This window comes from Hordeum vulgare, chromosome 2H (genome assembly GCF_904849725.1).
Source record: "Hordeum vulgare subsp. vulgare chromosome 2H, MorexV3_pseudomolecules_assembly, whole genome shotgun sequence".
In the NCBI taxonomy this organism is placed as follows: domain Eukaryota; kingdom Viridiplantae; phylum Streptophyta; class Magnoliopsida; order Poales; family Poaceae; genus Hordeum; species Hordeum vulgare.
Genome location: NC_058519.1, coordinates 418,459,788 through 418,471,745, shown reverse-complemented (window position 1 = coordinate 418,471,745; position 11,958 = coordinate 418,459,788). Strand labels below are relative to the sequence as shown.

Sequence of the window (11,958 nt, the reverse complement as noted above, 5' to 3'; positions counted from 1 at the left end):
ATAGATGCCGACCAATGGTCCCTCGAGCCCGTGTGTACCTCCATGAATGACGCCCAAGGGGAAAATGGCACGAGAGCGTCGCCGTCATCTGATCTACTGATCTAGGGTTTCCCCCGGAGGTAGCAGAGAGTGGTCTTGAACATCTCCTCGGCGATGCCTTTAGGAAGGGAACGACGTAGATAGTGTCGCCATCGCCGGCCTTGGCAGTAGCCGAAAGCAAACTTCCACCCAGATCTGTTCGAAGAACCCATCTCTGCTGCACGGGCCACGACATCCTGCGACGTCCCCGGGAGCGGGATCCCAAGATCCACCGCCACCGACGACGCCACAAGGACCCACCACCTGTTCGTCATCCCTGAGGGGATGGTGCCACCACCTTGTTCAGATCCAGCAGCACGCCAACGCCTCCTGCCGCCCCCAATCACATCTGTGAAGGAGGACAGTCAACGCGCGTGCCCACCACCGCTTAGGGCCGTCGGATGGCGTCCGAGCCCGCCACCCGGAGGAGAAACCCCAGATCCTCCGCCGCCAGCCCCGCAGCGCTGCCGGGATCCCATTGGGCCGCCGCCCGAGCGCGCCAACTCCGTCTCCGTGTCGTACGTCTAGGGTCACCGTCGCATCTCAGCCAGAGGATCCCCTCGTGAAGAAGGGAGTAAGGCCCACCTCCGTCGTCCGCCGGGCGAGCTTCGCTCGCCGACCTCCTCCGACGGTGGCGGAGAAGCAGGGGAGGAGGGAGGTCGAGGGCGGCGACGGCTAGGGCGCCCGAGTCTCCTCCTGGAGACGACGCGAGCGAATCGTTTTTCTGTCTGCTCTGCTCTTAGATATATCGATACATGCTAGTGCACTGAGAGGAAGAATATACTGCCTTCATAGTAGGCATGTGATCGACCTAATAAGAGGGATTGATGAATCTTACATCTGGGTTGGACCATGGTCCAATGAGCCTAGGATGGTGCCATAGCTTGTCCAGGGGATATTGCCACTACTACTGGCGTTCCTTTTTTTCGTGACTGAAATACCACAGGGGAAGACCTTGCAGTGTGATTTTTTATAGATAAAAAAGGTGTGCATGATTTGCGTGTCCTTAGGCGAAAAAATAAAAAATAAAAAGAAGCTTTAAACAAGGGACTCAATCAAAAAGATGAAGCAACCAGTCTAACACGGGTTGAAATAGAGAGGGCTTCACTCAAAATCGATGAAGCTGTAGATCGCTCATGTGTGTTTTAAGTTTGCCAACTGCAGCTTACAACATTTATTGTATTTCTGTGGTCATACTTTTGTTTGTCTTTCTAGGGAGCTTCTGTATATATGTGGAATTTGAAGTTCTAGAATATCAACTGCATACAGGTGAGGTGTTTTTTCCTTTCTGGTTTAGGCTAATACCATGATCGTTTAGGCCACAAGCACCATGCCATGAGGATCCTTGATATATATGTTATGAAATAGACTTTCGTCCCGTTATATATATATATAAACTACATGATACAATATGAAACCGCTGTTGGGGCAAACTGCACATCCACGTTCAAAAGAAAAGAAAGAGAAAACAATGTCAACACCGACGGATTAACGAAAACAACAATGGCTCGCAACCGTTGGGTCTCCCCTAGAGTATTCCCACCACGATCCAAGTACTCTGATTCATTGCGTACCAAACAACACCTTCAAGAAGGACAGTGACGACGACACTGCTGCCTGGATAGGTCCTAAGGTTTTCCCCAGTACGCTCCGAGGAGTGGGGAGGAGGTACACCCGACACCCTTCAGGAAGGAAGGGTAACACTCTCAAGCATCATCGTGTCGGCGTCAAATGACAAGGATTTCTTCCGACCCCCAAAACACCACCCCCGGACAATCAAAGTCGCTCCACCAAGTATGCCATCCACCAACATACGCCACCATGATCTTGCAGTCACCATCATCGACTCACCATGGCCAACGTTGACAAGGTCCGACAGGAGGACAGCCACGCAAGAGAGAACCACCTCACCGTCCAAGAAGGTCGCCATCTGGATACGACGACGAGAGCACACCGAACCATTCGAACCGGGGGGCGATAGCAGCGCAGACACCCGGAGGACGTCTTCCACCACCATCGGCGGGTGTCGATCAGACACAGCAGCAGGGACATACCAGGCCAAACAGGCCCAGTCGAGCCACGGGGCTCGTAAAATCCTGGCCGCCATGCTGCTGCATGTAGGCCGCCACCGCCGCTACCCTCATGACAGTCAAAAGCTCAATTGGACACAGACAAGCCCGAGAAGCGCCCATCGCCATGCTGCAGCGATGAAGCATCAATGATGTCGTTCCCGTCGCGACCGGCGCCGCGGGCCAGCCGGAGGCAATGAGGCAGGCCCGACCTGACCCAGATCAGGCCCAAGGGGCCCAGATCTGGGCCTGTACGGCGGAAGCGCTACCACTGTTGCCCAGCCACCAACGACAGCACCTCCGCCACCAAGACCTCCCACGCCGCATCAGGAGATGCCCAGCTGAGGAGCACCACCTGGACCCAGGCTGCCCCGCACCACCCAAGCCAGCAGGCGGAGCTAGGGCCGGAGGTCCGCCACCATTGGGGCCACCCAACCAAGGCCCGACGTGACACACCGGCTGTTGGAACCCTGACCCCTCTCTCTCTCACGCGTTGCCTGTCGACTCCCTGCTCTACCGCTAACAGGAGAAGGAAGGAGGAAGAAGAGGGCAAAACAGGGACACGGTGGTGTTTTTGCCGACGCAACTATGACTTCTTTTCTGAGCTCAAACTCGACACCACACTGGGCTACAACGTACCCAACTCGGGGCCGGCCCCCCCGGCGGCCACCGCGCGCACGTAGACGGCCAGCTCGCGCGGAGCACGCGTCAGATGGTGCCTAGGAGAGTCGGTCCATCACGCCTAACTAGCCCTACTCTAACGCACACCTAGCACGCTGCACGGACACCCCCGTGCTCGCGGACACGCCTTCCACCGTTCCACGCAACCTTCGTGTCCCGCTCGTGCACACACACGCGCACCCGACGCACCAGCGTGGCTTAGACCCAACACACACACACACCCTAAGCCACGCCTAGAGGAGCCCGTCATCCTCGACGTCGTCGTCGTCAAGCAGAGCCTGCTCCGTGGTCTGCGCCTTCCGGGGCCTCGGACACTCACGCCGGAAGTGCCCACGCTGTACACAGCCGTAACAGTGCCCGCGCCACTTCCCTCTGCCGCCCAACGCCGTGCTGGGCCGCACCATCGTCGTGGAGAGGAGAGGAGAGGAGGGAGAAAGAGATAGGAAAGAGGAGAGAGAGGCGTGACAGCTGACGGGAGAGGGTCACCGGCCGGCGTCAGCCTGCGCCCGCGCGCCGGCGAGGTCAGACGCGAGCTGGCGGTCGGCGGAAGCTCGATTCGTTCCTGGTATGCTCTCGTGAGTGGGTGGGTGGGGTTTGGGGAAAAGGTTCGGGCTTGGGCTTTCGGAACACCCAGAAGAAGTCTGGAGAGTGACCGGCAGGCGTGGCCCGCCACCACCGCGGCTCCAAGAGAACAATCTCCACCACAACCGGCGATGGCGATGGCGACAAGCCGAGGCGGCATTGCAGGTCCTACTGCGAGCGGGCAAAGGAGGTGCTCTTGGGTCGAGGTGGGGCAGGCGAGTCTCCAAGGCAACGGGCCGAGGCAGGTTGGTCTGTTGTTGCTGCTGCCGATGGACGGAAGAGGTACTCTCTGGTTGAGGCGGCAGTGTCGTCGGTGATGCTAAGGTGAGCTTGTTTGCATCCTTCTCCCCCTCGGATCGTGATCTCTATCACTCTCTTTTTCTGTCCATCTATGCAATGGAAGTGTTGTATTTGTTCTTATTTTTTTGAACAAACCTCTCACAACCATCCCATCAGGCTTTGTTTGGTAGAAGTGGATTGAGCAGGTTCGGGGAAGAGGGGATTTGAGGGGATTTGATGAATCCCTTCCTTTCATCCAATCCTCTCGAATCCTCGGGGCTTTGCTTCCACCGGTTCCTCGAGGAGGGTCCTGAAACATATGGATAGGAACGGATTGAAGGGGAACGGAGGGGATTCGGTTAAGCAAACCCCTCTTATCAAATGGACGCCCGAGGTTCTATGGGGTTTCTGGTCCTCCCGGGAATTTTCCTCTCGAAACCTCCTGAATCCCCCGTGCCAAACGAGGCCTCAGGGGGAACTAATGGGCAAGCGAGACCAGCAGGGGAAGGAATAGGGTGTGGCCTCACATGTTGGCTTGTTGCTTGCGCCTGAATAAGACAGAGACCGGCAACCAATGGACACCATCTAGTGTTGGTTAGAAGTTACAACAGACTCTGAGGTAGGATGTGATTCTTATCTTTGAAGAGTGGCATGCTCGAGTTGTGAATCTGCTATTATACATTGGGTGAGGAAAGCAATAGGCATACATATGATAGTCATCAATCTCTTGACCGTGAGGCCAATGAGATTTACGAACTTCATGCAGTAACACACTAAATAGGTATAGATTCAGTCCTCACCATAGACAGGTTCATCCTATTGCTTGCCTTGCTATTCCATGTTCATTTTTATTTTGTGCTAATGAAGTCCTTGCTGGATTAATTACAAGGAGGTGTGTTATGCTGGAGCAGGAGGCTGGAAGGGATCTAATACTATGGTGAACATTTTCTTCAATCATACCAAAATACACTTAAAAATTAGCTATGTTGTCCTGATTTACATGAGAAACTGCTATCTTTTATGCAGTAGGCGCTAGAACAAGTAGTAAATTACTTGAGTAATCCTATACTTATTCTGTTTACCATCCCGGCATAGGTATGGCATGATTGTGGACATCCAATACTTTAGTGACAGCAATCCAGTCTTTTACAATACCGATGTTAGCTTCCTATTGAAATAACCCCCCTATAGTATATTTAATTTTGAGTAACTGTTCTTTTTCTGTTTTCCAAGAAGGTAGAAAGCCTAAGATAAAAACTGATTTTGGAGGGAGATTCAACCTGGGAGAGGTGCACAGAACTACTCAAGAAAAGAGGTAATCACTATAATAAATGATATATTTCACTGTTTTATTGCGGCAACTCTCATATGAGGTCTTTTATTTTAATGTTCTAGTAAGAAACTTGACAGTTTTATGGAGATACGAAGTTGTGTCCTCTTATTTTAGCTGGACAGTAGGCAACCTTAAACAATTTAGACCCCCCCTGAACTTCACATTCTAGACCCAGTCTGCTTTATTTACGAATGTGAAATTGCATTGTTACTTTATGTTAGTGACAAATTCCTGAAAATTCTTTGTTTCTATGAACTTTGTTCAAAGTGCTTCTGCCATTATCAATTCTTTAACTGGGCTATGTTAACTATGTTGCTGAATTTTCCCTATTTTTTAGTAGACTCACATCATTGGCTGATGCAAAAATACCTCAAGGAATTGTTGTTTCAAATTGCAGTTGCGTCCAAGGTTGGCTGAGGTGATAACTGAATTATCTTCTGTTGCAAAGCAGATTCCGTATTCACTTATATTTTGCTTGGGCTGAAGGATAGTTCTCTTTATGCTGCAATACTGCTTACAAATGTACATTCTGTGAAAGGAAGCGGATAATTTAAATGGTGCAATATAACACTGAGCTATTAATTTTGTTTCTTTTGCGTTGTTGATCTACAGTGCTTTAGCGTTACTAATGACCCCGAGTTATCCTATGCAAGGCGCCGTCGATTGCAAATGATGTTTTTAGTGGTTAGTCACACTGTGTTTCATGGATAGCCGCAAATCATCATTTCTGTGCAGAGAATTTGAATCCATCCGCGAGCTCTGCTTCATTTATAACATTAGTAGTATTATGAATTTCTTATTGGCCATTGCAAGTAATAGTGTTGTTATTATATTTAACTATTAGATTATGTTACTAAAGTAGAAGAAGAACTATCTAATATATGTATTTTTGGGAAGCTCTTTTGTACCAACAATGTGACCTTACACTACTCTTCATTTTCACAGGAATGGAACAATATAGAACATTGGAGTGGATAACCTTAGTACAATTATAATTCTGCATGCAATATTTTTGTACTAGGTTGAACCAGATAGTCTCTTCCAATGGAAATTGGAGGGTGGCCTTTCTTACGATAAAGAAAAAGAGTGTGTCAGAAAACGACATTCACTGATGCAAATGTATTTTCCCGGGCATAGGATCAACCGGTGCGGCTTCTTGCTTGATTCAACTGGATCTAATGGTGGCGCAACCGGTGGAGCCAGGGAGGCATGACGGTGGACATGTGGATGTTATCATGGCATTGAAAAATTTCGCTCCACCGGCACTGCATACCAACGTGAGTGAATGCTATCGTGGCCTTAGGCCTGCCAAATTCTTGCTTGACCATTTTGTTTTCTATATTTATATTTCAGTTCCTACATGCTTTTCTCATGTGGAGTTGAAATAACATTTGGATGGTCCAGTAGCAAATAATCGTATGTTCACTCTGAAATCATATTGCATATAGAGTGATGTTCTGTTCTTGCGCAAATTATTGCACACATATACATGAAAAAGTCTCATACTAAGGCTCCTACATTCTACTTTTTCCTTTTGACTTGCTGAAAGTGTAAGACTGAAGCTATAAACCTGTAGATGAATCTTGGCACAAAGTTCAAGCGCTAACTTTATCCTCATTTGTGGCAAGATGCTGTTAGAGATGTTTGTTGTTAGTCATTGTGTTGCGGTATAGAATGATGGCTTTTATAGTCTGTTTACAGTGTCATCTATTCAGAATCATGCAAATTTGGGCCTCTACAAAACAATCAGGCTGAGAATATGTTTGCTTGCTTCTGTGTTTACTTTTTCCTTCTCCTTGGATTAGCATGTTTCGCTGCGCATCTGTATATGCCATCGGAATACATTATTACGAAAATGACAGTCTGAAGCAAAAAAGAAAATAAATGACAAAAGAAAAGTAAATAACTTGAGTAGTAAGGGCTTGCATTATAAATTTGTTTCCTCACCATTTCAATTATTTTATGCACTCAGGTGAAGATGCTGCAGACTATGAAGTTTTCAGAGCTCAAACATAAAACAATGCATATTTTTGCAAAAACAAATTGCTTTGTTCTGCCCCAACCATCTTGATAGAACTTTGGGATCACCTAAAAGTTACAAGGCATGCTTCCTGATTTGTTCCAATGATACAAAATCATAAATTGTTTTTATCATTGTCAAATGTAGGCAGCTATACTGTTGCAACATTCAAGAGGGAAGTCTGCACTCATTTTCTGTTCTACAAGAAAAAGGTGCACAAGAAGCAGCACAGTGCCTCTCAAAAACTGCACTCTCTTGGCTATTGAACAAATTCATTCGTGAAATCGATGCAGCAGTATGAAAATCTATGAGAAGCTTCATTAACCTGTAGTTGTTGTTCATTGCTTCATACAACCTATGTAATGTACCTTTTCCTATCTATTTTCTTTGCATATCACATCTATGTACCAGCAGTAAAGACTTACATGTCTAAATATTCTCACAATACTTGGATTTAAAAAAACATCCTCCTTTTTTCATAATTTTTTATAGAAAGTTGGCAAATCTTGTACGAAATAATCTACTTATTAGTGAACATTTTCTGAAATGTATGAATGTATTTGGACAAAATTTCTACCTATTCAAAAAATCCCCAAATTTTGTAACAATTTTTTTTAAAAATCACTAGTTTTATAGTAGTTCAATAAAAAGTTGCAAAAAATCTTTGATTAACCAAAAAAGATTAAATGTTTTGAGAAAATGGGTGACTACTCTTTGCGACAACGTGTCAGTATGAGATAGGCCGGCCTAAATATGAGATAAATGCATATGCTACAATATCTGGTTGTCATAAACCGGTTTTCACTGGTTTTCAGTTTCTTATTCTCAGTTTTTCCTTTTCATTTTTCTGTTTCTTTTTTCATTTTTATTTCTTCCTTTTTGGTGTTTTATGTTTCATTAATTTCTTTCTTTCAAGTTTATGTTTTCTTTTTTCATATGTTTAATTCTTTAAAAATGTATAGGATTCCAAAATTTTGTCCACATATTGAAAGAAAAGCTTGGAACTTTTTTTTTTGCTTGTTCTGAAATTGGTCCAAAACTCTTTTTTTCCCCACTCTTTTGAAAAATGTTCGCGTTTTTTCAAGAATTTCAAAATTGTTCGCGTTTACAAAATAAAATTAAAAAGCTTGTGTAAATAAATGTTCTTTGCGGTGACCGTAAGTTCTGAAAAATTGTTCATGTTTTAGAAATTAGTGCTTGTTACACTAGTAGAAAACGGGGTATAATCCCGGTTGGTAAGGGCCTATAGTCCCGGTTCTCCAACGGGACTATTAACTTCGGACTAAAGACCCCCCCCCTCCGGTTTAGTCCCGTTAGCCACGAACCGGAAATAATATCCTTCCATGTGGCGGGCAGCGTGCGAGGCGTGTCCCGAACCTTTAGTCCCGATTGATAAAACCAACCGGGATTAGAGGCTTCGGTGATTTGGGGTTTTGGGGGTTTATTGTTCATTTTTGCTTTCATTTTCTGTTTTTTAATTTTTTTTCATTTAGAACATATCATAGAATTTGATATATATATCATAGAATTTCTCGTAGGACTTATATCATAGAATATCTCATACAATATATATATATATATGCATACACACACACACACACACATATATATATATATATATATATATATATATATATATATATATATATATATATATATATATATATATTTTAACATCCTTCCATGTCGCGCTATTCGTCATCCTGGTTGAGGAATAATTATTCTTCACCCCCCCTATATTTTAACATCAATGCACAGTAATTTTACGTTCCGTAAATTTTGTTTTATTTTATATGTAAAAAGAGACCCTTAAAAATATAATCAACATAAAAATATTTTATGTCACGTAAAATTACGAACATACAAAAATAGTGCAAAAAATACAATAAATTCAATATTTTCTGATCTTGTGACCTATATTATTGTTTTTCTTTTGTCAAATTTTAGGCAGTGATTCAATATAAATGTAACTATTTGTATTTCAAATGTAATTTATTGTAAATCGATCGTAAGATTATCTCGGATGAAGAATAAACTATTCTACACCCTGGTGATAAATAGAGTTTCTCTCTCTATATATATATATACAATTTGGTATATATAATTTCTCTTACAACTTGCGGATCAATTAAATGCATGCATTAGGTGTAGTGATATTCTCTCTTGGGATCTATGACCTCATTCAGCAAAAAAATCCGGCAAATTTCTCTGGAAATGCTCGTATGCTTTCCGTTCGGAGGAGTTCCTCCCGCTTCTCCGTCATTTTTTAAAGAAGGAGACCAATATGAATATCTTATATATATATATATATATATATATTGGACCATGAATATAAAAATTGTGAATATTGTTTACGTACCGCAAGAGTTCCTGGTTTATGGGCAGTTCGGTCATAAAGGAGCAAATGTTCTTGCAAACAAAGTATGCACATAGATTAGTCCCCGGTTTCTGCCGCATGCAAAACTGTACGAGAATAGAATTCAGTCAGATAATAATCAAGCATTATAATGGTATTGAAACTAGAACTAAAGAGATGCGTGGACGTAGCTAGTACTACTTAATTACCCTGGAACTTGTCCATCGCAGCTCTGGTTTCCATTCACCGCAAACATTTTTTATGAACCGGCTCCAAACCCTGCCCGACAAAGAAAAATAATAAAATGAGTCATTGATTAATTGATATCAGTTAATGAACTAAAGAGGCCGACATAATGCGATAATGATTGAAGTTACCAGTCGAGCATCAACTTGAGGGACATGTACTCGTCCGTGTCTTTTCTTAGTGAGTCAAGTACGTGAACGTTTCCCTTGTCAATCGTAATGACAATCATGATAAAGTGGAATATGTGTTGTATAAATGGGCATGCATGCAACTCATCAAGAACTATACGTAAACTTAACATCGATCGGGTAAGCAAAATAGAATTTATAGTACAAGACAGCAGTAACACTCACTTGAAGTTGCATCAGGCGAACGGTTGCCACCAACCCTTTAGTCCCGGTCCATGGCTCAACCCGGGACTAAAGGTCCTTAACCAACCGGGAAAAAAGGACTAAAGGTCCTTAACCAACCGGGAAAAAAGCCTAGCTTCTCGAACCGTGACATTAGTTCCGGGCTAAAACCAAACCGGGACTAAAGGGGAGAACTTAAGACCAGTTTTCTACTAGTTTTAGTCATAGTGGCTATTAACTCGCTCTTGTTAGTAGGAGGTCTTGTATTTGAATCCTTGCCTAGCACTATTTTTTTTGCTTTGTATTTTACTGGACAAACTGGTTACATAGATGCATACATCATTCGCCAACGGGCCATCATGGCGTACTAAGGTGACGTGGGCGGCACATTTTAAAAAATATAATTCTACCTTTTATTATTCCGGGGTATAGATAGATCGCATCTATCATTGTGTTTTATGGGGTTGTACCGAAGCAGAGGTATTGTTTCATGCTCGTTAATAAGAGCATTAATTGTACAAGAGGGATATCTCACTCCATTTATTTGTAAATAGGCGTTATTTAGTTTCTTGGTTTCTTTTATCAAACAGAAATTGCACATATTTTTTTAGCCAAGCATATTGTTGACCAAAGCTAGTCGGTTTTCGTCAAAGGTAGACATATCCCTGAAGGGGTCCAGCTACTCCACGAAGTCAAGATCAAAAAGCATAAGCGTTCAAAAAAAAGCATAAGGTTGTCTCTTCGAAATTAGGGTTTTTACTTAGGTGCTCTTGCGCGTAAATGCTTTTACTTAGGTGTTTTTGCATGACATAGCTGGTCTCGGGTAACCAGACTTAGATCTCTATCAACGGAGGCATTGGCTAAGTCCTAAGAAATAAAAGGGGCGTTTAGACAAGTCGACCTGATCACCTTGCTTCTACTTCCTCCGTTTTTAAATATAAGTCTTTTAAGAGATTTCACTAGGAGTCTACATGTGAAGCAAAATAAGTGAATCTATACTCTAAAGTATGTCTATAAACATCCGTATCTAGTTTCTTAGTGAAACCTCTAAAAAGACTTATATTTAAAAACGAAGGGAGTATTTGGCATTGTCACCGATGCCTTTTTTTTCCATGCTAGACAAGGCTAAACTAGCAGGCACTTTAGGGCATCAACAAAGAAGACCTGCAACGCTTCAATATATGTCTGGATTGTGATATCCAGAACATTTTTGTTATTTAATGGGGACTCCTACCCCTTCACGGAGCGGCCCGGTCATCCACTGTTCCGTAAATGAGAACCAAGGTGAGATGAACTATGCGGGATTCCAGATATGCATTTGACCGACACAAAGCCTCACCATGGTCCTTCTCTTTTTTCTCTCTTCCAAAGACGCATTTTGGAGTACTCATTTTTGGAATTTTTGCACACACATCTACGGAAATCTTTTAGGGCGAAATTTGGCAGGATGTTAGAAATTTTCTCTATGTCATCCACAAAGATATTCAGGTTTTTTTTTTATTTCTTATTATTCTTTTGGAATTTATTGTTCTCGCTGGTGCATTTGTGCTCAAGATTAGAATAAAACTGTCTGACTTATAACCTGTTATTGTACTTTCTCTAAATCGCGCCCCTTCTGCCCCAAGGGAAACTCGGGTCTTAGACTTTTCTAAGTGACTTTCTTACACCAGTTTGCACAAGACATGCATCTGATTATTTGATTGTTCCTTCAAATTCATGACAATTCAATGACACGCCATTCAAATCTAACACAAAAATAGTTGCTGATAACAATTGACCACCAAAGTAGGTCCACCTTGGCAGTATCGCTCTCAAATACCACCTCCATTGGGTCCACGCCTAGCGATCGTTCGCCCAAGTGAGCAGGTGAGTAGTAATTCTAAAAGTAAATATATTTGTATGATGTGTGAAATCAAACTTGAAAAGTCTTACTCAAACCTTTTATCATTTACACAAACATTCTG

The 11,958-nt window shown here is 43.5% G+C and overlaps 2 long non-coding RNA genes across 9 annotated transcripts; both read left to right on the top strand.

Moving 5' to 3' along the window:
- The first annotated feature begins 2,824 nt into the window (after positions 1–2,824).
- On the top strand, positions 2,825–6,180 carry LOC123426477. Of its 8 annotated transcripts, XR_006622228.1 has the most exons (6): positions 2,825–3,734; positions 3,867–4,626; positions 4,923–5,004; positions 5,360–5,440; positions 5,635–5,706; positions 5,968–6,100. It is a non-coding gene; the product is annotated as an uncharacterized LOC123426477 (long non-coding RNA). The 8 variants fall into 8 exon arrangements; XR_006622230.1 differs by lacking the exons at positions 2,825–3,734; positions 5,968–6,100 and adding an exon at positions 6,160–6,180 and having other exon boundaries at positions 3,741–4,626; XR_006622231.1 differs by lacking the exon at positions 2,825–3,734 and having other exon boundaries at positions 3,741–4,626; positions 4,930–5,004.
- A 33-nt stretch (positions 6,181–6,213) lies between these two features.
- LOC123426478 lies at positions 6,214–7,383 on the top strand. Its single transcript, XR_006622233.1, has 2 exons — positions 6,214–6,299; positions 6,995–7,383. It is a non-coding gene; the product is annotated as an uncharacterized LOC123426478 (long non-coding RNA).
- The last annotated feature ends 4,575 nt before the right edge of the window (positions 7,384–11,958 follow it).